General features: G+C 41.4%; 1 protein-coding gene across 16 annotated transcripts in view; it reads right to left on the reverse strand.

The window, feature by feature from the left end:
* Positions 1–23,142, reverse strand: part of NEXMIF (neurite extension and migration factor) — a 292,741-nt gene that overhangs the window by 255,035 nt on the left and 14,564 nt on the right. For 5 of the 16 annotated variants that reach the window (XM_075940878.1, XM_075940877.1, XM_075940875.1 and 2 more), the window contains exons 2-3: positions 8,547–8,642; positions 7,030–7,149 (exon numbers count right to left, since the gene is read on the reverse strand). The exons of 9 other annotated variants lie outside the window; for them this stretch is intronic. The gene's annotated coding sequence lies outside the window, so the exon portion shown is untranslated. The remainder of the gene's footprint in view (positions 1–7,029; positions 7,150–8,546; positions 8,643–23,142) is intronic. 2 more of the 16 variants (XM_075940880.1, XM_075940879.1) reach the window with 1 other exon arrangement.

The following is a 23,142-nucleotide window of genomic DNA, read 5'->3' on the forward strand; positions in this document are numbered from 1 at the left end:
AGTTACTACAAATATGATTGGCTGCATAAGTATCCAGCTACAGTATTTGACTCATTGGAGTCTTGGTTGCAGTGAATTCCAGAGTCTAGCCACTGTGTGTGGTCAGACACTCTCTCATATTTGTATCCATTCTAACCTGTCATTAATGGAGTTAGCTGACATGTTGTTCTTGTTCAAGGGACAATGCAATAAGAGCCTGAGCAGGTTTCAACCATTCCCCTTAATTCTCTGAAAGAGGCACCAACCACACAATGGCTGTGTTTACATTGGCCCCTATTCCGTAATAGGGATGCAAATGTAGAACTTTGGAATAGGCAAATCCGCGGGGGATTTAAATATCCCCCGCGGCATTTGCATTAACATGGAAAATAAGCTCTTTTCCGGAGGATCTCTTATTCCTACTTTTAAGTAGGAATAAGAGATCCTCTGGAAAAGAGCTTATTTTCCGGAGGATCGCGCCCAGACTGGCGCTTTTCTCCAGCTTATCTACAAGCCGAAAAAAAGCGGCAGCCATGTTAATGCAAATGCCACGGGGGATATTTAAATCCCCCGCGGATTTGCCTATTCCAAAGTTCTACATTTGCATCCCTATTACGGAATAGGGGCCAATGTAGACACAGCCAATATGTATAAGGCTCATAAAGCATAGTATTACCATATCAAACTGGCCATTTATTCCCTTCTTTGTTTGGAGTGAAAATATTATGAAACCTACTACTGGAAAGACAGTGGTGCAGAAGAGAAGATTTAGAGAGCCTGATGGGAAAAAAACTGGTACAAAATTTGTAGAGCCCTGCAAATCCATGGGTATCGCCAAAGAATCCTGCAAATTTGCAGATATCTGCTTTACATCCAAAGGTATCCATATCCGCAGATGTGGATGCATACAATCTGTGGCTCATTTTTGTGGACACAGACGTATTGGGTCTAAAAATGTGCATGCCAAAATACCTTTATTTGCTCAGTTAGAACGTCTTGACCTTAGGGGAACCTCATTAAGTAGCTGAAGGGAAGTTTCAGCCAAGTTCTAAATACGTATTTTTCTCTGGAGCTTCTAGGAAACAGAATTAGTCAGCTTGGCTACAGGCCATAAAACATAATTACTTATGTTAAATTTTTTTTAAATATGTAACTACAATTACTAATAGAAGAGCCTAATACCACAAATACGAAGGGATTCCATGGGCTAGTAGCCTAGATGCAGACAGAAAGAGGAAAATAATTCCTGAAGGAATAAGCATCTCTTTAAGGAAAGACTTCAGAAAAGAATTTCTAATTAATAGGTCTACAATATTAAAGTGCAATTAGGCTCTGATAAGGAAAGTGGGTAGAAAAGGTGTATTTTGAAACATGTGGCAGCTCATCATAAAGATTCCAGTTTTGGCACCATTCAGAAGAAAGGGAAAAACAATCTCTTTCCACAGTACTAGCCAATCTCCTTTTTTCAGGAGGTTCCATGGTCAGTGGCAAACTAGTTTTCACTGGAGACATCAAAAAGCCTGGAGCTGAAACCACAAAGAAATGTGAGAGACACTGCAGAGCAATAACAAACCTTCATGATATTAAAATAAAAGAATGGTGTATTAAGTGATGTGGTTAATGCAATTTGTCATTTAGCGCTGTGAATCTATGGATTTTAATGACAGGGTCTCATTTACATTTAACAATCAGTGTATTAGAACATTTCTTGGAAACTGTGGATATTTTCCTATCTCAGTAGGAATATATAGAAATTTCTCAACTAACAATTGAATGAAAGAATTCTGCACTGAAATCTTAGAGCTGTATGAATATCAATGTACTGAACTACAGTCCAGATAAATTAGCTTTTTCACAAAACAGAGATGTTTTGAATAATTATATATTAGCAATATTTTTCCTTCTGAATTATCTCTTAAACCAACCAACATTTTATTGCATAATTACCACTTATACTCTTTCTATACGCTTTAAAATATTAAAATAATATGACATTTAAGGTGGGGTTTTTCAAAAATCACTTGAAATAACTTAGGAACACAGGTCCCATTGACCTTTACTGGGACTTGTGATTGTAAATTTTTGAAAATCTCCCCCTTAGGCTACGTCTACACTATAAAGAAAAGTCGGAAAAAGATTCTCAAATTGCAAACTTCAATTTGCATATCGTTTTCCCCTTTTCTTCCAAAAGAGGCTTTTCCGACATTTGGGCCATCTACACAGAGCCAAATGTCAGAAAAAACCCTCTTTCAGAACATCCCTTCTTCCTCATGAAATGAGGTTTACAGGGAGGCCGACAAAATGCATCTGCTTTTCTGACTCCGGAAAAGTGGACACGTTCCTTGGATGCAGCAGAGTTTTTCCAGGATACCTACGGGAATCCCAGAAAAACTCTGTAGTCTAGAGACAAACTCTTCATCTCAAAAGACTATGTATATTCAATAGATCATACGTGAACACAGGACTTGCTTCACCAGATTTTGAAGTGCAACTGCTTCTAGGTAAATGGCAGCAAACGTTTCACACTGTAAAACAGCTCTGTGCAGTTTTAGCTCCAAAAATTTAGAAGAATTCCAAATCTAAAACTAGAAAGGAAAATTTAAGAAAACAGAATTTAATGACCCCAGTTAAATTTGGGGTAAACATCCTAGACCGCATCAATACTGGCAAAAGTTAAACTTCAAAATTATCTACCAGTGCTGCTTTACAAAACTTGCAATAGTGGAGGATGTAAGACCTTAGATAGTTTCAGACATTTTGAGTGAAGCACCTGATTCCAGACACTGTTCTAGTGCAGGGATGGGCAATAATTTTTGAAGCGGACCACTTAATTTTGGTACATGGTCACGGGCCAGCTCCAGAAGGGGCGGAAGGGGCAGGGCTGGGGACTAGCCTCTGCCAGAGTTGTCTGGGGCCAGAGGTTTTGAATTAAAAACACAGCAGAGGGCTTGCAGGTCCCAGCCTCGTCGCTACCACATTGCCTGGCAGCCGCCCAGGGTTCCTGTGGCTATTTAAAAGGCTCAAGGCTCCAGCCTTTTCTGGACTAGCACCGTGACTGGGAGCCAGGAACCATTTAAATAGGATACTGCTGCCTGAGCCACTGCTTGGAAATATGGTGGCTAAGGTTGCAAGATGGTTTCAACAAAAATACCGGACACACTTGACATTACATCACAATCTACATTACAACTTATTTAGAAAATACCAGACATTTATATTTTCTCAACTTGTTTCCTGAACAGAAAGCTCAAATACTGGACTGTCCAGTTCAAAACTGGACACCTGGCAACCCTATCAATGGCACAGGCTGCAGGATATAAATAGAAAGTGGCCAGATGCAGCCCACAGGCCAGATCAAAGTAATAGGTGGACCGGATCCGGCCCCCCAAGCCACATCTTTCCCAGCTCTATTCTAGTGTCTACAGTTGCTATCACCAAAAATGATGTGCCCTTGCTTTGCCAAAACACAACCTTGCCAACAATTATCACATTTGACTTTTATTTACATTGGCAGGAGAATTTCAGAAAAAAAGTCATTGTCCCACCAAGGCTAGCAGCCATACACTGGTATAGATTGGGCACAAGCAATTTTAAATGTCATCTAATCATGCTCAGAGCATCATTAGATGACACAGTGGCAAAATTGCCAACAGTCTCTTTACTACAGCATGGCACAATTGTCATCATCAGTGAAGCTGAACTGGACATAAAGGATGGTGGAAATTGTAAAGTATTTGCCAGTGTACATGCAGCTTTAACTGTTCGTGTAGACTGGACAAATCTGTTTTCAATACCTGTTAGGCTCCCACTGGTTCAGGATTTCTCAAACAGCATGGACATGGTTTTATCTGATCTACTCCATTTTCAATTCTGGTTCAAGAGTGAACAAATACTCTCCTCGGTCATGGATTAGTTTCTAATGGTGCTATTGAGAGATTAGTCTAAGCATATGATTGGGAAGTAGGAATTCCTGAGCCTCTCTCCAGACTGATACTAACTAACTCTTCCTGTGACCATACATGGCCCAATTTCAATGGGAGATGTGTGTACTCAGCACTTACGAAAAGTCAGGCCTTTAGTTTCCCTCACGCAGTTTCCCCCATATGCAACATGGGAATAAAATACTCATTTATGAAGATTTATTAATACCTAAAAAAGTGCTACAAGAGCTATCCTAGCAGATTCAGCTAAAATTGAACACCAAGGAAAAATAGGCACCAAGAGCTTTTAAACACTTACATACAACTGCATAGACATTTGCTATTTTTCTCTTATGATTCTAAAAGTAATGAAAAAGGATGTTTTAAGGAAGGGCAATAAATGGAATTTATTCATAGCTGGTTTGAAAGATGGATTATTTTTTGTTATTTATACAGAACCCAAAAGCCTACTAGACTCTTTGAAGATATTACGAAGAAAAGTTCATGTTCCAAAGAGCTCACAATCATTTTACAATCAGGTTTTTTAAACTGTCCTAATTTTTTATTCCTTCTCCTCTTCTATGTAAAACTGCAAAATGATCACTTTGAATTATGCTGACTTTCTGATTTCTTGTCTACTTCTGTCCATTTGGGGCTTACTCCTACTCTAATTTAAATCAGTGGCAAAATTACCATTGACTTTAATGATGTAGGATCAAAACAGGGAAGCTTATTCTTTGCCTGTCTGCTGTTTTGTTGGTTATGAAAGGGCACAGGATAATCAGAGGAACCAACACCACAGACATGCAATGGCCAAGCTTCCCTGTACATGACACTGTGCCAATATGCTCATTTATCCTTTAGCTCGGACATCCCTGCTCTTCCAGTTATGGAACATCTAACCAAACTGTACTCACTTTTACCAAGTTAGGTAAGTGAGCTTTTGATACACCCAAAACTGCTAGTTTCACTTACATTTACAAGCAGCATTGGCAGCCTAGAAACAAAAAGCTTGTGCACTTAACCATTCTGATGCCTGACTATCCTATCAATTAATTTCAAACTTTTAACTATTTTTGATAGTCTTTTGTAAAGTGAACTTAGGTTCTGCTCTCCTTTGGTACAAGTCCTGTTCTCAGACACATTAGAATCTGTTCAGAGATTCCCTCAAGAGAACGCATTTGAGCTAGAAAGATTCAAGACCTCAACTGTTCTCACTCAGAACAAGCTGCTCAATCCACTTAATCCTTAATTAGGTTGCTTATAATGTAAGTCAACAATAGTCATTTTAGGAGAACATGTGATATCAGATGTCATGCCACCAAGGACTTGTTTATATAAAAAAAAGTTACAGCACTTTCTCTGTCTATCCCAATGGGACGACTCAGTTATACTGTGTAAATGGCGATTATACAAGTATAGCTTATTCCTAAATAAGATGGGAAAAGCTGTGCCAGAGTAAGGCACTTTTATACTGTTTTAACTAGGTCCATGCAAGGGGTTATACCACTATAACTATTTAGATAAAAGAAAAAAAAACACACCCCTATCAAATTTTACCAGTGTGGTCACCAAGTCTAAATATTTGCCATAGAGAAGACCAAAACCTACTTTGAGCAAAAACAAAGAGGCATGGCCCCACAGTTTGGGGCTGTGCAGATGTGAACTGCAGCTCACGCTAGCATGCAGCACAGTAACAACCTCACATGAGCCTGCTGGTGTTCTGCCAAAGAGAAGACTAAGGCCATGTCTAGACTTGTGGGAACATCGACTCTGCCATGGTCAATCTTCTGGCATTTGATTTGGCTGGTCTAGTAGAGACCCACTAAATTGAATGCTGAGGGTGCACCCATTGGTACCAGTACTCCCAGTCCTCACTATTATGAGGAGTAAGGGAAGTCAACAGGAGCGTTTTTCCCGTTGACCTCCTGCTGTGGGAACAGCACCAAAGTTTGGCTTAAGATACATTGACTCCAGTTACATTATTTACATACTTAAGCCAGTCTTCCCCCGTTGTATAGACCTGGCCTCAGGTAACATGAAGTAGCACCTTTTCATTACTGCCAGCAGCCTCCACATGGTGTTCTTACAATACAGAATGCTAGTATGCGCTGCAATTCACAACCCAGCAGTCTGAACCGCAGGGCCATGTACATTTGGCCTCATCCTCACTTTACTAACTCTACAAAATAACTTATTTGCACCCCAAACAAATCAACCTATTTCTCTGAGTCCTACAGTGGAGGCTGCTAATAGATTGTGAAATGAAGATACTCAGAACCTTACAGATATAAGCCCTTACGAAGACTTTGCTGCTTCCATTAAATATATTGAAGAACATTTACTTGTATAATGTGTGGTCTGACCCTAACGTAAGGGCTACTCTACATACACTTCAAGTAAGATAAAGTAAACAGATTGGATTTTCACTAGTTTAACTAATTCCATTAAAAACGGATTGATTTTTAGTTAAGACACTGCTCCTTATGTATGCTGACAAGGCCTAAACTGAAGTTGTACTTGTCATACACAATATACTACAGGTAGGTTCATTTAGTGTCACGGCACCCTTTATATTATTCCTCTTCGCCAAGTAACAAAATGTCCATTAGCAAGAATTAAAGGGTTTTACTGGAATTTGAATTGCAACTCCCTGAATGTTTTTAAAAACACTTCCCATAATTAGTAAAAATTACACTTACCAAAAGCCAAATATTCAAATATCAAATGAAAACTCTTTAAAAAAATGACAGGAGCAAAGAAAGCTTATTTTTTAAAATAAAACATTTGCCCTGTTCCAGGACTGAACAGTAAAGCTTGTATCTCACTCACTGCCTGAGATCCAAAGCACCTACAATCAAAGTCTTTCACTGAATTCTTCACATCTGTCTTATACATACCAATCATCAGAATGTACAATTAGTACACCATTAGGAATTATATAACTAATTGACCAAGTGGATAGCTGAATTATTTTAGAAAAGTTGAACTAAGTATTTTGTGAAGTATGGCAAGACTTGATGAAATACAACAAAGATTCTTGCAACAAAAGACCTTTGTGTGCTGTGAAGCTCCTTATTCTCCTTATTCAGAAGTTGGATGGGGGAGGAGGGAGGTAAATCATACTCACATTTTGTACACAAATCAGATTAGTAATACATGTTTCCAGGTGCATTCAACTTGTATATTAATCTTGGACTTCTAAATTTATTTTATCATTACAGCACTGCTCCATGATCATCAAAGAGGGCTTAAATTAAAAAAAAATAGAATATCACATAAGACATACTTCAATAAAATAAATCATATTCTCATATCACAATAACTGCAGTATTGGTACAATAGATTGAATAATTCACTTTATTGCGTATTGTTCTGTTTTCTACTTTGAGTTAAATAACGTTTGTATTAATTCTAATATTTCCTATTGATTGGTCTATTGTTAGATGAACTAAAAGGGTAGTAATTAGTATTTTTGTTTCATTCCTTTTCTAGGGTTTCCCTTTAATAAAGAAAACATTTACCTGACAATTCGCTCTTGGGATTATGTAAAAGGCATTAATTTGTCTTCTAAACGTAGAAGTAAATTATTCAAGGCATTCTATTAAAAATGGCTACTCAACCCAGTCAAAGGCCTTCTCCGCATCATGAAATAAGGTACGTTTATTTTATAATTTTTGAATGGATGCAATTCAATCTTTATTACTGATTATGTGAAGAATGTCTTCTTTGTATATGAAGCCTGACTAATATTTATCACTTGTTTAATTATAGTCTCCAGTTAAATTTTAGCATAAATGTGACTATCTATTGCACACTTAGAAGATAAATGGGCTTGTAGGATCCATAATCATCCATAGGTTTAACTATGACGGCAGTTTGCTGCATACTTTCCAGGAGATTATCCTTTTCTAGATTTCAGTGAGATTCTACTAAATATGGATATAAATTCATTTCTTGAAGAAAAGTTTTAAAGAATTTGGGTGTATACATATCTGGTCTTGGGTTTAAATCTGTTGATGGCCCTTTTGTTGTCTGCTTCAGATACTAGCACCTCTAATGTACAAAACGGCATAATCTTTTTTTAAAATACCAACTTTACTTGAAAATCTGTATTTACATACTGTGATATATACAAATTGGCTTGGAAATCCAGAAAGACAGATTTAATAGATCTAGGATCTTAGAGAAAACTACAAGTAACAGTCTAGAAAATACACCTTACTATGAAAGTCTAAAGAAGATCATTTTATTTAGCTTATTGAAGAGAAGACTAAGAGAACTTGTTCATGATCTACCATTACCTATACAGGAAAAAGATTTCTGGGAGCATAAATCTCTATATACTAGCAAAGGCCAAATTGCTGGAAGTTGAAAACAAAAAAGTTCAAACTAGAAATAAGACAGACAAAAACAGTGAAAATAGTTAACAACTAGAACAGATTACCAAGCAACATAGCCAATTTCTCTATCACTTGAAGTCAAGACTGGATCTCTTTCTAAAACATACTCAGATTCAACCAAAAGTCATTAGGTTACATGCAGGAATCACCAGTGACATTCTGTCCTACGTTACACAGAAAAATCAGATTAGATTATCATAAAGGTCTCTTTCAGCCTTAAAAAAAATAATTTAGGATTTCTTACCATGTCCTTTTTAGTTTCTGGCACTTCAGTGTTGCCCACTCTTATGATTTTACTATTAATTGCCTGATTTTTATGTATTTCTTAATGTTCCAGCACCTAAAGGAACATGATTAGGTGAAAATATCAGCTGTCTTCTCCTTCCCCCCAAAGCAGGTTTCTACCCCCATCATATTTGCAGAGAAAACCTTGGAAATGTGAACCCAGTGGGCCCTAAAAACAAAAACCTTAAGGCAAATGAAAACATCCCAACATAAGGACAACCAAACAACTGGAATTCCATTTCATGAAAAATTTTGAGTTTTTAACATTTGGTTACTTTCTCCATTGAGATAAAATTGAAACTTTTAATTTATATTTAAGCGAGAGAGATCCATACCAGAATAACCAATAGCCCTGAGTGACAACCCAGATTAAATACTCTGTTCTTCCCAATTCAGACCAAAAACTGGAACCCAAGTCTTCCACATGCCAAGTTATATGCCATATTAACTAGACCAGTGGTTCCCAAATTTTTCTTTTTGCATACCGTATTCCAGATTTGCCAACTGCTAGCATACACCCTCCCAGATCTGCCTGCTGCCTGCATACCTCTACACTTCTCATCACTGATATATCATTTGTTCTTTTTACTGCACATATTTCACTGTCACAAATATAGTTACAGTGCAAAGTATACAAACAAAACAAAACAAAACAAAAAAAACCCTCTAGGCTCTGATCTCAGTTACACTCAATAGCTGCTAGACTATTGAACCCACACTGTATGGAGATTGATGGTGAAAACTTTGTACACCAGTGTCCCTGTCAATCTGAGTTCTCATTGGTACATCTTGAAGTAAATTAACAGTTTTTTATATAACGAATTTCCACAACGTTACAAACCTCCATTTGCACAGCCTACTATGAAAACGCAATAAACAAAATGATTAATAAATAAAATCCATCATTACATAGTATGTGTAGCATAGTTTGGGAACTCCTGCACTAGTCTATAGAGCAGGGGTGGGTAATAATTTGTAATGGGCGGGGCCATTCCAAGATTTTGACACGGGCCACATTTCTACCGAGGAGATACGGGGCCTGGGATAGAGGCTGGGTGCAGAAGGGAGCTTCGGGTAGGAGACTGGGATGCAGGAGGGGATGTGGAGTCAGAGAGAGTTTGAGTGAAGGAGTGGGTTGTGATCTGGGGCAGAGGATTGGAGTACAGGGTTCAGATTGAGGTATGGATGCAGGAGAGGATTCTGGCCTGGTGGAGGTGTTCTAAGAGGGGGTGCAGGGTCTAAGAGGGAGTTGTGACCTCGGAGAAGGGGGTGCAGAGGGTTTGGGTGGTGGTCTGGAGCAGGTAGGTGGGAGAGCAAAGAGGGGATGGATGCCAGAGGCAGATTCTGGCTGGAAGGCACTTACTTGGGTGGCTCCCAGCCAGCGGCCCCGTAGGAACCTGAGCTGCAGTTGCAAGCTACTCCATGTGGCACTGCTCCAGGCAGGGTGGGGGGAAGGGAGGGAGGGAGGAAGATTCATTGGCTGCTGCTGCCATCCAGCAAAATTTCTCAGCTCCTATTACTACTGGAAACTGGCCAATGACAGCTGAGAGACTTTGCAAGGGAGGGGGTGCGGGACAGAGTACAAAGCCTCCCTCCTTGCTCCCTGGCATCCAGAGCATAGAGCAGCCACATTTAAAGCAGCTGCAGCTACACTGTGGTTAAGGGTCCCAGTGAGGCAGCCCCAGGCCGGATCCAGGCCACTGTTTCTTGCCCACCCTTCTATACAGTGAGTATTTCTTAGTCACAGTCGAACTCCTCCAACTAGGAGCGACAAAGAGAAAACTGCTCCAGAACAGCCAATAGCCTGATGGTTACAATGATCAGCTGCGATACAGGAAAACCAAGTTTCAAACCCTGCTCTGCTTGGCTACAACTACACTGCACCATAGTTCAAAATAAGATACACAATTTGAGCTATGCAAATTGCATAGGTTATTTCATAATTTGGCACTGTCTACACAGCACCAAATTTAAAAATAACCCACTATTCCGAAATGTCCCTTACTCCTTGTGGAACGAGGTTTACAGGGACACCGGAATAGAGAACCCGAAATAATGGGCTTGCTGTGAAGAAGCAGGATAGCTATTTCAGGATACTCCAGTATCCCAAAATAGCGTTGCAGTGTAGACATAGCCCTTGATGTTGTGTCCAAACTACTGGGCTACAGGCAATCTGTCTCTCTAGCCCTATTTATATGTACTTATGTAAACCAAGTTGGAAAGCTTCACAGGAGACAAAGATCCCCACCCCATGAACTAACCATTACTAGCTATTAATTTTAAAATCTCATTGTTTGTAAATAGTTGGGTTTGGCAATACTACCATTTGTTTTCTCGTGAACTCTCCTTCCCAAGCAAATATGTCAGTATTTTATCAGCCTGTGTACCAAGTCCGATTTTCTGTATACTTATAAAGACTTCCATACTTTGTACCTTGCTTCATTTTTTCCTTAGAACATTAGACTATATCAAACAATTTCCTTTGAGTTAGAACTATGGCCACTTCCCAGCTGTAGCACTAACCATTTCATTCAGTTCTATATATTCAAGGATATATTTTTAATTTTTGTGGCTCTTTCAATCCCCAGTGGTTTCTTCATCTTTCCTCCTCTGCAGTTTGTACAGCTGCCCATGCAGAGGGACATGAGTGACAAATACCATGGTTAATATCAATTCTTTATACTATATATAGATGTTTACAGCCTACATGCACAAGATCAATTCTGGAGTAAAAATACTGACTGAGTAAAATGTATAGTCTCTCTCTGCATATGTCTGCTAACAATATTTTAGTAAATGTTCCTCACCTACACTTTTATTTTAAATCACTCCATCTTTGGTTCTGGGGCCCAATTAAAGTCTGCTATCACAAATAACAGACTGTGAATGTGAGCAGCAAGATCCAAATAGAAATTACTAATGAACTGATTTTTGCCTCTGTGAGCATAGATTTATCCATTTATATTTCCCTAGATAAGTATATATCTAATACAGACCTCATCTATTTTTGTAACAAAATATTATAAGCCTAATTCATCACTGCATTACCATAGTCTTACACTACTATAACTTCAGCTAAACCAGTGTAAAATTGGTGTAACACAGGACATATCCAATACTACATGGGAGATTTATTGTGATTAGACTATCAAACCCCTATGTTTTCCCTTACCAAATCCAATCCCTTTCCAATATTGGATTTCTTCAGAGATAAGCTTCTCACCTTCAATATCTAAATGCAACTTTTAAAAGATAACTTTGTATTTCTTCCGTACTTCTAGCTCCCTCCCTTTATTGGGTCATTAATGCTATTAACATTCCAAGATACTGTTACAGAAGTACTGCTAGTCACCATTATGTGGTAGAATTATAGAGAGAGCAATTAGAACCAAAGTTTGTCTTGTTTCCTCTAATTCTCTGATGTGAACTCAGATACCAGGGAGAGAGAACCTTTATCAAATCATATAGAGCTTTTGACAGTGGAGAAAAAAAGAAAAGTGGATACAATTTGAGGAGTGAGAAGAGAAGCAACCTGCAAGGAAAATGATAAGATTAGATCAATCTATCTATCTATCTCAGTGAGGAAGAAAGGATACATGATGCTTTTTTCTCCCCTTCAAGATGAATAAATTACTCTCGCATCCCTAATCTTTTTCTCTCCATCCCCAATCCTAATATTTTATTCCACCTTCACCTCCCTCTTTTAGAGCTTTACAATCTAAGTAGGATCCGGCTGGATCAGTACTTAAATGGGATCAGTCTTCCATCCAGTCCAAATGATACAAAAAGAGCTGTTGGTGACACTCTCTCTTTTCTCTTTGCATAGGCTGAGAATTGGCTCCTCTCCAGATTATTTTCAGGGACCGTTGCTGGAAATGCCATTTTTCTGACTGAAACTGGCTCTGAACAAGTGTTTATTAAAAAGACTCTGCACCTTTAACAGGAAGAGAGAGCTTATGATTAAAGTACTTCATCAGCATTTTGAAATTAAGCCAGACAAACCCCTTGTGAGAGAAAATATTTCCATTTTACAAACAGAAAAATATTTTCAATTTACAATTAGAAAGTTTTAAAGGCCAAAATTTTCAAGAAGCTTTTAACTGTTTCAGTGTTCAGGTGCCCAAGTGCAGATGTTTTGGGTCTGGTTTTTACAGGTACGGAGCATTTTGAGCTTTCATTGATTTCATCTGGAGTTGAAAGTTGTGATCATAGATAATGGGTTCACAAAAATTAGAGTACCTAACATCTGACAAGGGAAATGACTGCCTAGGAAAGAGTACTGCAGAAAGTGAATCACCATCTGAAGTCGGTTGTGCCCACAAAAGCTCATGATACCATCTACTTTTTTTGTTAGTTTCTAAGATGCTGCAAGACTCTGTCTTTTAAGGTTTTTCACAAGCTAAATATAAGTCAGTGTAACACTGTTGCCCAAAAAGCAAACATTCTGGGATGTATTAACGGGAGAGTTGTGAGCAAGACATGAAAAGTAATTCTTCCACTCTGCTCTGAGATAATTAGTCCGCAGCTGAAGTAGTGTGTCCAGTTCTGGGCACCATATTTCAGGAAAGATGTGGAAAAATAAAAGAACAAAAATGATTAAAGGTCTAGAAAACATTTACCTATGACGGAAGGCTGAAAGTTTATTTAGTCTGGAAAAAGAGATGACTGAGAGGGGATACGATAACAGCATTCAAGTACCTAAAAGGTTGTTACAAGGAAGAGGGGGAAAAAATATTCTTCTTAACCTCCAAGGATAGGACAAGAAACAATGGACTTAATTAAATTGCAGCAAGGGAAATTTGGGTTGGACATTACCAAAAACTTCCGAACTGTCAGTGTGCTTAAGCATTGGAATAAAATGCCTATGGAATTTGTGGAATCTCCATCATTGGAGATTTTTAAAAGCATATTAGACAAACACTTTTCAGGAATAATATAGATGGTGCTTGGTTCTGCCATGAGTGCAGGGGACTGGACTTGATCTCTCAAGGTCACTTCCTGTTCTCTGATTAATTTGGAAAATAATGACTTGTAAAAGATACGCCTATATGATCACACTGAAAATCTGTGGCAGAGTTGGGGTTTTAATCCTGATCTTCTAACTAGTGCTCCTGTGTGATAGCTACAATGCCATCGCATTTACATGCCTCTTACCACATTTATTCCTCAACTTTTCCAAAAGATTCTGCTATCACTCCAAGATCTGTAAGGCTTCACACAGTGTAAACGCATTCTTTAAATAGGCTTATTGTAATATCTATCACATATTCACTTAAGTGAATCTCACTGCATAAATGATCCATGGATAGCACCCAGTTAGGGAATAAGTAACTATAGATGTATCATCAGCACAGGCTTTTTCACATCCCACTCACCTTTCAATTGTGGTTCATAGACTTCTGTAGTAATGACATATTACTGAATGTTTTGATTTTACAGCACAGACTCATTACACATTCATACTGCATACTGTATATGGAAAGAACCAAAGGATGCAACACAGAAATAACAAGAAAAGACAAGGAATAAACACTAGCATGAGAAGAAACACTTTAGTCAAAAGGCGAAATTGAAAACTGTATATTTTAAACAATAATAGATATATTAGTTATAATACTTGGCACTTAGAGCACTTTCATCTTCAAAGCACTTTACAAACTTTAACTAGTTTTCACAATACCTGTGGGAAGTTGGTACGTAAGTATTAGTAATTTCATTTGGGGGTCACTGAGGCAGAGCCGTTATGATACTTGCATGAAGCCAGTAGCGCTGGAACACGTTTAATAGTGGAGGGGGCTGAAAGAAGTTTTTACTTTTTACGTTATATCCCAACTTTACCCCTGCTCATATCCCCCAGCCAACCCCCAGCGCTGGGGCCAGGAGCAGAGCTGTGTTTCTGTGCGGGGGGACTCGAACAAAGGTAAGGAGGCCAAGGCTGGGGGAGGACGCAAGGCCAAGAGCAAAGCACCAGCTACAGAACCAGCGACTGGGACCTCATGAGCAGGGCCCAGGCACAGTGAAAGCAGCTGGGGAGCAGGGTCAGTGGCTAGGACCAAAGCCTCAGGTGGGGGGCCTGGTAGTGGAGTCCTGGGTACAAAACCAGGATCAGGACCCCACACCCCTCCTGAGCGTGGAGCCCTAGGCACTGGGCCCATAGCCAGGGAGCAGGACTGGCCATTAGAACCCAAGCCCAAGGCCAGGGAGTTATGCCCCAGGTGCAGGGGGCAGATGCAGCTCTGTATATGACTTGGAGGTGCTACAAGACCCCCCTTCCTTTCCCCCGCCCTCCACACACACTTCACTAGTTCCCACACCTATGCCGAAAGCCACAGATGTACTCAGTGAAAGGGACAGGATTGAAATTCAGGGATTTCTGGTTCCTATGCGCAGATCACTAAGTGATGTTTCTAAGTATTAAATTTATACCTCCTCCCACAGCCTTTGACAGTTTATCCCCATCCTGCCTGTCCAATATACTATCACAATGCCAGCGCCATCCTTTGTTCCTCCAATGGCACCAGCCTCAATCAACCTACTTCTCCCACGAGCGAGTCGTGCTCTCTCACTCAGGTGGAAAAAGCCCAATGAGGACCCATAAGCTACAACCTGCTAGCCCACCTCAAAACTCCCCTCTTCTGTAATGCATACTGGAAACTGCAAATCTGATAGCAGCCAGGCAAGCGGAGAGCTGTGATCATTGTTACTGATAGCTAACAACCGTGCACATCCTATTACATTATTTGTTAACCTGTATCCCACTCAGCCAGCTTGTCTACCTCAACTACCTATTATGTCCTGTCTTGTGGACTATAAGCTCTTTTTTATTCTGTGTGGGTTCTTATATTGTGCATTCATTACTATAGTATCAGAGTGCCTTGCAGTAGCGTACTGAGCAATGAGACTAATATATGTCACATGTTTATACTCTCATCCTCTCCCCAGGGGAAGAAGTGTGTGCAAAGGCATGTTTTGTCGTGGATTTTATATATATTATATAAATACATTGCTATGGATTTACTAGAGAAGGCAAGGTCAAAGAGATGTACTTTGCTCTTAGTACAGGAGGTTTTGAGGTGCATTCTACAACTGTAGGCTAGCCCACAAGAAATCTGTCTCCTGCACAGACTAGATTCACATGTATTGTAGACAGTTCCACTGTGCCAGAGGTAAGGATGTTTAAATGGTTAACCAATTAACCATTTTAACTCAGGGCCTGCCACCCAGCCAGCTATCTGGGCCCGCCGCAGCCAGGAGAACCCACCATAACCATGGGGTTCCTCTGTGGCCAGAGCTGCTCTAGCCCAGTGCGGCTGGCCACCAGTGGAGTTCACTGGCAAGGGCTAGTTAATGGGTAAGCATACTAGTAAGCTGTATGCTAACTGGTTAAACCATTTACCATCCCTATGAGAGGAGCAAAACTGTTGTCCATGGTATTCCTCACGAAGCTTTGGCGTCTCTTAGGGTACGTCTACACTTGCTCCCTATCTCGAGATAGGGATGCAAATGTAGTATACCGAAATTGCTAATGAAGCGCGCAGTTTAAATATCCCACGCTTAATTAGCTTAATCACGTCCGGACACCATTTTGAAATCACGTTATTGCAAAATAGAACACCCAGTGTAGCAGTGTTATTTTGAGAGAAAACCCTTCTCTCAACATAACTGTTACTAAGGAGTATTTAAATCCAGTGCTTCATTAGCAATTTTGGTACACTACATTTGCATTCCTATCTTGAGATAGGGAGTAAGTGTAGACATACCCTTAGATTCCTTTGGCATTGGCTACCGGGACCTTTGAAGATAAGGCTATAGACCTTGAACTTGATTCAATATTCTATGATAAGTTAGTGTAAGGTAGGAATGCAAAAGGACATTTAATTGCTTAACCGATTAAATGTAGTGGTACCAGTTAACCAATTAAAGGCAGGGAGGGCTGCGCAGGAGCACCCTTTGTGCCCCCACAACTGTCAGGCAGGGAGCTGCTCCAGCCCCCACCAGTAACCTTTTACATCCCTAGTATAGGGAGCAGAGAACAGGTCTAATGTGCTCAGAGCAGACTGGGTTCTTGAAGACATGCAATGCAACATTCTGCACCTGATGGAGTTTCCTAACTTTTGATGTCTTTGTTCAGGTATGTCGCATTGCAATAGTCCAGAAGAGAGCTGACACACACATGCATAACTGAAGCCAGGACAGTGTTCACCAGGAAGAGATGCAGTCTCCCAGCCAACTGGAGACTAGGAAGCGATGTTTTTTTAGATGCTGCTACATGAGAGCATAGCATCATTGAGGGATCCAGGAGCACTCTCAAGCTATGGATTTGAATTGAGTAATTGTGGTTCTGTACCTTTAACCAAAGGAGACAACACCCATCTTAAAACTCTTCAGAACACTTTCCTGTGCCCCACAACATAACATCCATCTTGTCTCGGTTCAGTCAATCTTAGAGGTAGAGATTAGCATTCATAATATGCCTCCACAATGTGATTCAATTTAGCTGTGGTCTTTCGGTACTACCGCAGTATGAATGTTAAATAAATAATAAACACTAAAACAACATTTTAAACAAAAAAAGTAAAAAAACTGGCCATGAACCTCAAACTAATGTTTTAGTCACTTTCTAACAACAGTTGATCAAATCTACAGGTATTGCATTACATCTATCCTTAAAGTAACTCCACTGATGTTCGTGATGCCACAGAGAGATGAATTTGGCCCACTGCTTGAACTTAGCCAATTGGTTATATACATATAACAAATATGTATTTTGTACAATGCAAAATGAAATACAACACAGATGGTAAATAAATTAGTCAGAAATAGTTCCAGCTTCTGTCAGCTGACTATACACTGAGGAATAAAGGTATTAAAATTGATAAGATTGCCTACCAACTGCAATCACAGTCTTCCCATATCCAAAAGCCAAGATCCTTTTAAATTAATTGTTAAAAGAAATCGTAACTGTTAAATGTAATTTTCAGCTAACAGTCCCTCACCTGATTCTTAGGCCTTGTCCACACTGGCACATTTCATCACCAAAAACTGCCTTTTGGCAACAAAACAGTGAGCTCATTTACATTGCAATATGACTTTCATTGGGAAAAACAACCAGTTTTGGTGACAAATAGCCTCCAGACCTGCAAGAGACTTTTTTATTTTCCCATTCCTTTACAGACAACAAAGAGCCAGTGTGGACTCTGCTGTTTGTTCCATCTAGAGAACTGTCTTCCACCAGTATCCCACAATGCCTGCCCTGATGGCTCTGCTCAGTGGTTTCATCTCTGCTGCGCTGCAGGCATGTGACCCTCCCCATTTAAAGCTCTGGGAAGTATCTGACAGCTGAGTGAACTTCTCTGTTTAAGGAAAAAACATAGAACAAATAATGGGAATGCTCCTGTTCTGCTCTGCTAGGAACACAGCAGCAGGCAGACTGCTGCTGCAGGGGGAGAGCTTCAGAGACTATTGTGCTGCTTTGACATTCCTTAGCATAGAGAGCTCTCACAGCCACAAGGAAATCCCAAGAAGTCCCAGGATCGTCTCTGCCTTCCCATAACACTTCACTGTAGGATGCTTACTGACATTGCTCTGTCTTCCTTGCACACATATCCACTCATTAGGTCTTAGATCTAATCCCGCCATACAGCTCCCCAGGAGAACCCTGTTAGGCAACTCCCATTTAAATGAGTCCTGACTAGCCCTCTGCTCTCCCTTGCACAAAACCCAGCAGTTCCAGAGTCAGTGGAACTATTTATGAGAATAAGTCAAGCAGAGTTTGGCTCATAATCAGTAGACACCGCTGGCAAGACATGTGCGCTCTGTCTTCACGTATATACATATATTTCATCATACAACACGGAACCCTTTTGTATAGAAGTAGACAGGAGAAAATGGTTTCTCCACATTTGTAGCACAGATTTAGCTTCTAAAGAGACTGTGAACCTTCCTTTAACTCACATTTAAACTGATACAACTTTAATTAAAAAAGTAATTTTGAAAATTGCTTGTGCAGTGTGTAAGGTGGTGTTCAGGCAGCATCTCTGATCCCTGGAGTTCTGCAGCCTTGAGTTTAATAAACTGAATTTTCAGAAAGTAAACACAGCCTCACATCCGCATGAACCTTCCCTTTTAGACAAATATTTTTCAGCTATTTTTTTTTTTATCCAGGAGATGGAATTTTTGCTCCACCCCATCTACTTCACTATGTGCAGGAGTTTGCTAGTTACTGGGAAGTGAGACATAAGATTACAATAGAAAAAAAAAAAAAAAGAGTAAAAGATTGTCAAACTATACCTTCACCTAGCTACCAAAGACTGAAGTCTTGCCTTTATCACAGTTACACAACCATTTAGGTAAGGTGCTCTGCACCACACACAAGATCATAAAATTGCCCCCGACCTTCCAAACCCGGTTTATAAAATAGAACAGGAGTGGGCAATCATTTTTACAGCGGGGCCACTTAATGAATTTTGGTACTTGGTCATGGGCCAACTCCACACCTGGAAGGGGCAGGGCCTGGGGAAGAAGGGGTGGAGCTTGGGACTAGCCTACCCCTAGAGTTGTCTGCAGCTGGAGGCTTTGAAATAAAAACACAGCAAAGGGCTCCCAGCTCCTGGCCCCGCTGCTACTGCATTGTCTACCAACTGCCCAAGGCTGCTGTGGCTATTTAAAAGACTCTCGCCTCTGGGCTCTGCTCAGTTAGTGCCGCGACTGGGAGCCATGAGCCATTTAAATAGGATCTTGTTGCATGAGCCACCACCTGTAAAATTCGGTGGCATGGGCAACAGGGTATATATAGAAGCAGCCAGATGCAATCTGCAGGTCAGATCCAAGTCTTAGGTAGGGCCACATCCAGCCACCAGGCCGCATCTTGCCCAGCCTTGCAATAGAAAGTCTATTAGGACTACCCGTTCCTCCCATTCTGCCTCCCACCAACTCCCAGAAGCTATATAGTCTGCAGGTGTTTCTTTCTGGCTGCTAGTATTATAAACTAAAGTTACATTACAGTACTTCATTTCCTGCTTTCTAGGGCTATGTCTAGACTACGGAGGTTTTCTGGGATACCAGAGCTATCCCGGAAAAACTCCGCCATGTCATAGAACAGGAAGAGACCTCAGAAGGTCATCAAGTCCAGCCTCCTGCTCTAGGCAGGACCAGTCCCAACTAAATCAACCCAGCCAGGGCTTTGTCAAGCCGAGACTTAAAAACCTCTAGAGATGAAGATTCCACCACTTCCCCAGGTAACCCATGCCAGTGCTTCACCACCCTCAGTGAAATATTCCAGTGCTTAACCACCCTCCTAGTGAAATGTCCAGGGTCACAGTCTGCTCTTTCGACATTTTTTGCAGAAGAGCAGATGCGCTCTCTCGGAAGCCCTGTATTCCTCGTTTTAAGAGGAGTAAGGGCTCTTCCGAAAGTGGAGGGCTTTCTGAAATTTGGCCCCGTGTGAACGGGTCACATTTCGGAAAAGCCTCTTCCAAAAAAAACATCGGAAAAAGGTACACAAATTGCGGAGCGCAATTTGCTTAAATTTTTCCGAAAAAAGCAGCAGTGTAGATGTAGCTAAGGAGAATAATTTGGCTGGGGAAACAAATAGTTTAGTTAGTAGAAGCCAGGCAAACAGAATTCCTGCTCAAAGGAGGAATTTGTTTCTGTCATTGGTTGTTTTGCTTTGTAAGTATTTGTAAATAAATCCCTTTAATTTCCTGTACCATATCAAAAGTTCAAAAAGATGTCTTCTGAATGAAATTTTATTTTTGCCATCAAACAATTTAGAATACGCAGTATACCCAACAAACAGTCCAGGACTGGGGCAAATGAGTACTTTGGGGTCCAATTCATGACTGTGCAATTCTCAGTAAATCACGTAACTTTTCTGTGGCTCAGTTCTCTCACTAACAAATTACAGTGGGGAGTGAGGGTGAGGCTTACTTCATTTGTGTTTATAATTTGAGAACCTTCACTGAAAGGTGCTAAGTAGAAATGCCAAATATTTAGTTTAAAAAACCCACAAACATTTACCATTTCCACACATTTTAAATTTCTTTTTAATCTTATAAACTTTTAACATCACTGAAAACAGGCAAAAGACATGGCTTTCTGTTTTCAAATCTGTTCTGCCTTGCAATTTCAAAACTGTGGGTAACGTAATTCTGACAGATTAATTTTAAAAGTTGTATTTCTTAAGTCAAATCCACAATAGGTAAGAAACCCTTTGAAAGCATTTATGTACTTTGTTTTAATGACACATTACTGCCCATATGCAGTAGTATTCTAATACAGATATATGTGTGTATATATGTATATTTCACACACACACACACACACACACACACACACACACACACACACACAGAGGTCCTGCAGAATGGCAGAATGAGGTCATAACGTCATCTGCATCCTCATGCCCACTGCTGCTGTCCACCTCCGCCTTTGCCCTCAGCTGCTTGCTGTGGCCAGCCTCGGCGCCATACCCTCTGGGCATGGGCTAATCCGGCTCCCACCTCCCACCCAAGGGGGCTCCACCACTGGGGAGGAGCTGCTACTGATGGGGCTGGGTCTCCTCCACTATCTGAGCCTGATGCCCTGTGTCCCCCGGGGGAGCGACTGCTGCAGCCGCACACAGGTGAGAGGCTCCCTGCCTGGCGTGATCACCTGGTGGTGCCGCCGGCGCAAACCTAGCAGTCTGTGGGTGCAGGAGCAGCAGAGTCCATCCCCCAGTGGCTGCTCCACTGAGATACTCGGGGCGGCCACAGGGGAAGAGGCTGTGGTGGCAGCAGTCAAAGACAGGGGAGAGGGAGGATAGCCCCTCGGCTATCTCTGGAAATGCCAGCTAGGGAGCCTCAGCAGCACAACCTTGCTTGGCAAGCTTCGGGAATGGGGAGGGGTGGAGCCTCAGCAACCTTCTGGAATGAGGGAGGGCAGAGCCACCTGCGGGGCAGAGGCTACTTGGAGCTTGGCTGCCCAGAGAAGGTGAGAGTCTGGGGCAGGGTTGCTACAACCCCAGCACAGGCACGCGGCACCCCTGCCGTGTTTGGTGCTCTCAGCACCCTGACCCCACTCACCCAAGCCCTGGGGTGGCAGCAAATCTGTGCCTGCCTTAGATGCCCAGGGGGAGTTTTAAATGTGCCTGCAGCAGGGCAGGCTCAGAGGATAAGAAACAGGCACCCCCCAATGTGTTCCCTCTTATCCATTGGTATGTGTAGCATCAGCATGCCCCAGGAGGTTGTCTGCTGGCAGCATGATGCAGTCCCAATCTGTTCAGTCTCTCTTCACACATAACCTTTCTGGGTCTCTAACCATTTTCACTGCCTGGCTTGCAAATCTCTCCATGTCTGCTACATCTTTTTGGAGCTAGGGTGAACAAAAGTGAACACAGCCAGTACTGTAGGTGAGGGCAAACTCTCAATTTATAGAATGGCATGAAAATTCAAGTTCTCAATTAACTGTCGTTAACTCAAGAAATTAACGCAAAACAAATTAGTTAGATTTTAAAAAGCAGTGGTAGGTCATGCCTGAGCTACAGTGCTGGGAGCTGTGAAAAAGCAAGTAAGTGGCCCCCACCTAGGGTTGCCAGATGGTTTAACCAAAAATACCAAACACCACTCTCCCCTCCCCCCCAAAAAAACACACCACGGAAAAAATTTTGTTGAGGGGGGAAAAATGGGGGAGAGACCAAAGCTGTTGAGGAGACAAAAAAAAAAAAAAAAAAAAAAAGATTCCAAGAATTACTAAGCAAAAAAAATAAAAATAAAATAATAATAACAATAACAATAACAATAACAAAACAGCATTAAAACAACCTGGCCCCTTTCAGAGTGCCTGCAGAGTCAGAATACGGACAGGAACAGGGGAGAGGTTGAGCATTAAGACCCAGGGAAGGCACTGCTTTCCACTGGTCTTCAGGCTTTTTGCCGGCAGCCATTTTGTTTTCGTGATCAAGCCAAAATGCAGCTTCCCTGCAGAACCAGATAAGCAGGGGATCCAGGGGATGGGGAGCTCAGGGTGTCGGGGGCCCTAGGGGGAGGCAGGCTGGGGGCTGGGCCCAGTTGCAGAGCATGTCATAGGGTTGCCAGGTGTCTGATATTTTCGCCTCCTGGCTGGGAAAAAAAAAAAAATCAGAAAATACCGGACATTTTAGGTGTCCGGTAGTTTCTGAATTTTTTTTTTTAACTGGACAGGAGGCGAAAATACCAGACTGTCCGGGTCAATACCGGACACCTGGCAACCCTATCCCTACCCTCCCAAAACAAGACCCCGCATCCCAGCCCACTCACTCACCACCCTGCTAAGACCCCACAACCGCAGCCCCCTCATTAGCCCCTCCACCAAGAACCCGCACTCCAGGTCCTCTCTCCCTCCCTCCATCGAGCCCTCTTTCCCCCCGCATCACTCATACCTCCCAAGCTGAGATCCCGCACCTACAGCCCACTCACTCACCTCCCTGCTGAAGGCCCCGCATCCCCTGCTCCTCATCCGCCCCCTCCACCGAGGGCCCATGCCTCCAGCCCCCTCACACCTCTTCCACCAAGACCCTGTACCTCCACAGCCTGCACCCT

The sequence above is a fragment of the Pelodiscus sinensis genome, chromosome 13 (assembly GCF_049634645.1).
Source record: "Pelodiscus sinensis isolate JC-2024 chromosome 13, ASM4963464v1, whole genome shotgun sequence".
Lineage (NCBI taxonomy): Eukaryota > Metazoa > Chordata > Testudines > Trionychidae > Pelodiscus > Pelodiscus sinensis.